This window comes from Saccostrea echinata, unplaced genomic scaffold, assembly GCF_033153115.1.
Source record: "Saccostrea echinata isolate AGI-Se365-2 ecotype Australia unplaced genomic scaffold, CSIRO_AGI_Sech_v1 ptg000040l, whole genome shotgun sequence".
In the NCBI taxonomy this organism is placed as follows: Eukaryota; Metazoa; Mollusca; class Bivalvia; order Ostreida; family Ostreidae; genus Saccostrea; species Saccostrea echinata.
The window spans coordinates 1,670,211-1,676,579 of NW_026889789.1; the positions used below are offsets into that span (position 1 = coordinate 1,670,211).

The 6,369-nt window shown below is 32.8% G+C and overlaps 1 pseudogene; it reads left to right on the forward strand.

Annotated features, from left to right (window-relative positions):
- The first annotated feature begins 1,820 nt into the window (after positions 1–1,820).
- On the forward strand, positions 1,821–5,781 carry LOC133200502 (uncharacterized; annotated as a pseudogene).
- Positions 5,782–6,369: the final 588 nt, after the last annotated feature.

The window sequence follows — 6,369 nt, forward strand, 5'->3', positions numbered from 1 at the left end:
AACATACTTTCTGGCTAACATTTTAGGGATTTTTTTTAACAATAAGCTTGCCATCATTATTCAAAATACATAGAAGTGACTAATCTATCATTCATTGATACCAGGCATAACTGTTACTTAAAAAAACTGGTGGTTATTTAGAAATGAAAAGTAATTTTGAGGAAAATTCTAACCATGCAACTTACAATGTCTGGCAGATCCCCCTCACCTTCTCCCTCAGAAGCGTCCATACTCGCAGCCTATTTGAATGAAATACAAGATTAATAAATTCTGAAGTGGATCATTCTCCTAAGAGTACATGTAGAATTTTAGTCTGTAATGTTTTGTGAATTTTCTTTTCAGGAAGACCACTCTCATTTATTATTGATGGGGCCTATAGCTAATAATTATTAATTTGATATGTAAACATGTGTTAATACATTTCACCCTGTTAGTTCTTAATAAAATTTGGAGAGGTTGAACACATACTATAGTCTGTCTCAATCATGAAAACTATTTGAATAAATCACCGTATACAGAATATTATTGGAACTTGCATAGTTATTGTATCACATGAAATTAAATGGTACAAAGTTACCTCACTCTGTGGTGGACTATGAACATCATCGTCCTCTTCAAAAAGAGTTATGTTCCTCTCTGGTTGGTCATTATCAACTTCTTCATCATTGTCTACAAATGTCTAAATAAAATAAGGGGAAAAATGCCTTTTATCAAACAAATTAAGTAAGTAATGACTTATTATTTCTACATGTTTAACACTATGATGAATAAATTACATTGTCTTTAAAATATTACTTCATTTTATAAATTATCTCCAAGGATTATAATAGATATCTTCACTTTAAAAAAAATGAAGAGCAGAAGAAGTAAAAGACAATGACCTTAATAAAATATTTTGAAAGAAACAAGATATCATGTACTGACCAAATAAGCATTAAAATTCAATACTAATTTATGTTAAGTAGTGTGATGATTATATTTGATCAGCATACTTACATAAACATCCGAGGCACTATTTGGTGTGTTCTTTGTGGGTTTCTATGAAAAATTTTCAATTCTCAATTTTGATTGTTAACAACATACATAAAGATAAGCACAAACTTTTTTATTCTAGATAAATCTGAATTAAGAAAGGCTATGTATAATTGTAAGTTTTTGCATCGGCAATATGTAATATTATGCTTAAAATGAAGGCTGATACTTGGCTTTTAATGACTTGATAGCTTGTTAAAAATGCCTTTATAAGTTACTTATTTGGATGTAAGTGGTAGGAGGCTTACCAGCTGTTTCCTCAACTTTGTCAGTTCACGCTGTAATGAGATATTTTGCTCTTCGAAGGCTGCATTCTTCCTCTTTAAGCTGCCAGTATCATTCTGCTAAAACAGACTGTATATTTTAACAACTGTTTAAAAATGTAAAGGACTTTACAAAAAATAAAATCAGTATTTACTTTCTGCTGTTCTTTCCTTAAACTTGACAATTCTTAATTTGAAATTTCCAGATATCATTATAGTGAAAAATTCAATGTAAATAAAAATACCGCAGGTCCAGTGCCATGTCTTTTTCTGATGGAATTAACCTCTCCTTCAGCGATCTACAATAAAAATGTGTCATGAATTGTATGCAATGATGTAAGTGAAATGAAAATATCACACTTATGAAAGTGGTCTGCTTACGATGAAGTTAATATATCTGTATCAATGGTTTTGAAAAAAATTAAAAAATTCAAAAACACTGACAATACTTGAGTTAAATGGTACCCCCAAAAAATGCCTATATCGATTAATACCTTTGCCTCTTTGAGTTTCTCGTTGAACTCCAAATTCGGCAAATTTCTTTGAGGATCTGGCAACCAACCAAGGGGAGAAATTACCAGACAAGCCTAGAATAATGCTGCCTACATGCCTTTCCCAGAAAAATGCCTATGATGAGTACGTAAGACAGCATGAGAAGCCCTTCTGCTTTCGGCACTTTCAGAGAATACGGAGGGAGAGGTTTCCTGAAATGAAGGCATCTGAGGTATGTTATATTTTTGTTTTGTTTTTTTTTTTTTTTTTTTTCACAGATGTACATGTAATACATTCGTAAAGTATTATCCTATATATCATTATATGTGGAGGTTAAAAGAATTAAATTAAAGGTAAAATAAATGCTGAAATTAATTTGAGGCATGTGATTTAGGCATCCTTTCGTAGAAATTTGCAACCAAAATAATTTGCTGTCAGTAAATTGTTATCTCAAGAGACAGACTTGTGAAATATTGGTCCTGAAACAGTTGCATACTGAACATAGAATTGTGAGCCATGACAGAGAATTTAATATTACTCAAGTCTGGCAAATTAGAATTATTGCATTAATTATTTTTGACAAGTTCAATGACATTTAGCCATTGCTTCTATTGAATTTCAGAGAAGTACCTTTACAGAGTGTAAAGATTGTGCCATGATTAGGCAGCTAAAATCCCAGAAGCTAACAAAAGTGCAACTCCTGACGCTTGAGAAGCAGAAGAAGGCACACTTGCTAGTTGCACGGTAACTAAATAAATTACTATATACATCTGAAACAGTCCTTAAATACAAATACTAAAGAATACTTTACGTAAGAGAGGTTGTGTCCCGTACATTATAGATAAGTACAAATTTAATCTTTATTTTTAAAAAAAATCTAAAATCTCTTAAAATTAATACATATCATTGCTGAGCAAGAGAACTGGACCAGGTTCAGAACACAAAGTATCACATCATTTCAATGTACGGAATCTGTCCATATGCTCATACTGTTAAACTTACTTTTTATTTTTTTTAATGAATAAACTGATTTTTCATTGTAGAATCGCACGAGAGAAGTATTATAAACATGCTAAGAAGGCTGCTGAGAACAGCACGAAATACCTATCCCTCATCATCGATAACATGGATCAGTCCAAGACCAATCTTCCGCGTTTTCCCTCCTATCACAAGGTTAGCATCTTCTGCCATTCACTCCATGTCATAGATAGGTGGTTCATGTGATTTATTTTGTAAACAGATATGCATGTTACTTTCCATACATGGGATTTCTAATAAAAGCTAAGGTTTTTATTGTGAGAATGAAAAAGAACCAAACATTAATATTCAAACCATTTATTAAACCTACACTTTTTTTTAACAGAGTGATGCAAACCTGACCCGAATCCACCACCATGTCACAGGGGTTCTCTCCCATGAAGACAAGAAGTCCTTTGTGTTTACATGGACAGATAAATTCGGCACAGACAGCAACATCACCATTAATTGCTTACTGAAAGTTCTTGAGGATGTTGCAGAGGTATCAAAATTAATACACAATCATTGAACAGATTAACATTATATCAACTTATACTCTGTGTAATAATATTATTGTCTGATCTGCAAATTAACAAACGGTAATATCTTAAAAGCATTAATGGTAAAGATATGTGGAATAAATAAACAATTTCATATAATGTATTGCAATAGTTAATTGGAAAACAATGTTCAAGTTTATAATAATCTTATCCTTGTTTTTGTTAAGATGGATACAAATAAGATTATACCTATGAATAAAAGATCAACTTTATATCTTTCCTTCTTTTTGTTTCTTTATCATTTCCAGGAGAGATCGCTACCCCCAACCCTATATCTGCAAGCTGATAATTCTGCCAAGGATAATAAGAATTTCATTCAGATGGGTTTTCTGGCCAATTTGGTGCAGAGGAAAATTTTCCGGAAGGTCAGTATTTCTTCCAGTAAAAAGAGACCAATCAATTCTTGTAAACGATAAACCATATTTTTGAAAAGGAAATTTTCATATCAAAAACTTGAAATTCTTGTGAACAAATGGTTGATATGTTTGTGTAGCTTCCAAAAAAAAAATTGCCAAAACTAATGTATTCTAGATAGCAAAAAGAAATACAATTTCACAAAACTATCATAAGTATGTTACTTGGTAAAAATTTGCTTCATTTATAACTTCCATGGCAGTGGGGCCACAAAAGAGATAAAAGTTTTACATAATTTAAAAAAAATCAGATGAAATACAGCAGGGTCATAGTAACAGCAGTCTCAATGTGTAAGAATTCTTGGTTAATGTAGATTAAAGCTTGTCTAGATTGGGGCCCTTGGGGTTTAGGATGGGGCTACATTATTGATTAATAGATCAGAGTTTTTCAAGAATATCTATGGGAATAAATCCTTCTCAAGAGTAAGTTTTAAATATCTTCATCTGAAAAACATCATGGTTGTAATAAGTGAGCATTATGGTCTCTGGACCTTTTGTTACATTGTGAAATAATTTATCAACATGCATGTCATTTTTCAGATCAAACTGTCTTTCTTAATGGTTGGTCACACCCATGAGGACGTTGACCAGATGTTTTCGAGGATTTCGGTACATCTGTCTGGGAAGGACATCCCTACTCGCCCCGTGCTGCAGGGCTTGATGGCTGAGTCTTACCATCCCACTCCGCAAGTGAGGCACCTGGATGCACCCTGTGTTTACAGAGGACTAGGGATGGCTTCGGATGTCCACCTGACTGGTCACAGCAACCCCCACATATTCCGATTCATGGAGGTAGATGGTGCTGTATAGATGGGTTTTAAGGAGTGGCCATTCAAGTCTACCGTGTACAAGACATTGGATGTCACAGCACTGGCCAGTGCCTTCCAGATCAACCCAGCTCCCCTCAGTTCAATTGCAGAGAAGGGGAAAAAGGCATTTGACGCCATGGAGGGGGACCTCAGGAAGTGGAGAGATGGGGGGAAGTTGTCCCAAGATGACATTCATTGGTGGACAGAACATCTAAAAGCGGAGCGCCAAATGCCATTCCCAACAATCAGGCAGGCATCCCAGTTTGGGACATTCATGTCCAGTACCGAGGAGGCAGAGGCACCAGCAGCACTGGGAACTCTCCTGCAGCATGTCTCTACTTTCTCCAGACAGTCAAACGTATGTATAAAATTTGTTTTACAAAACAATGTTTTACCAAAAAAACATGAAGAATTATTTTTTCTAAATAAAGGATATTACTTACATGTATAAGCAGGGTTATAAGATACCATTGTGTGTAGAATTACATCAAAATTTTCCCAGACTTAGAGATTTTAACTGGTAATTTGATTAAAGAAAAGGTAATAAAGAGATTTACTGACAATTATTTTACATTTCCTTAGAACACTTCACTAAATTCTTAGCTTTCCCACTACTCAAGAAGAACTAGATTTATAAGTGTCTAAAAATGAATCTCATTTATGATTGCATCACATAACATTGAATGGTATTTGTAATGAGAGGCGATGAGGACAAATATACATGTATGTTGTATATCTGGATTACATTTGTTAATAAAGTTTTTTTTGTTTGTTTGTTTGTTTGTTTGTTTTTTATTTTTTTTTTTTTTTACAGTTATTGTGAGAAATTAAAATTTAGATTCAGTACTCCCCATGACATGTAAAAAAAAAGTTTTGAAACATAGATACCTGAAGTTAGTATTTAAATACCATTTACATATCAGTTGTTAAATTGTGGATATTATTCTTAGGGGAAAAAATGTAATTCTATTTGGAAATTAAAAAGTTTTTTTTTTCCAGGTCAGAGTTGTGAAACGGCGAAGACAGTAAATTACCACAAGGAAAACCCTGCCACAGTGCACCATTCCATTAAATTCAAAGTTGATTGAACTCTTTCTGCCAAAACTTTGGTGAAATAAAAGGAAACTTTATCAAAATTTAATTGTGCCACCATAATTCTTATTTCGATTAAATCATTTTTTATAAATTTTGTCATGAATAATTATTGTACATTTGTTTAAAAATTTTCCTTTTGGCTTTTTCATATTTTAAAGTTTTAAGTTTTACAATCTGTAAGCATTATAATCTTTAACATTTAATATGCACATATCCCTAGTCCCTGGACGTGTTGATTTTTTTCTTTCATTTTGGTAAGATTGAGACCATTGGATGGACAGTCCATAGTTATGATAATAATGGTTTGGTTAAATATGTAGAATTAAGGTGGGGGGGGGGGGGGGTGTCAAAAATTCAATGTGAATTATCTGCACAGGATGCTGATTAAATGTGCTCTAAATGATAATGACAGTAAATGATAAAAATAAAGGCTTATCATCATAGTGAATTTTAGTTCAGAAAATGACCATACACTTTAAGGATGCATTTCATATTAAGTTTATCAAGAGTGAGCAATGAGCCTTTGGTGAAATTTTATTTTAATGTAATATGTTTTCACTCAAAATGTGAATTTCACTTGTTGTTACATATTTTTTCGTTTGATTGAAGTGAAATGTGTGTGTTTATTTGTTTCTGGAGAATTGTTTTGTTAAACATGATTTTTTGTAAAGTTGTTTGTTATGTTAAG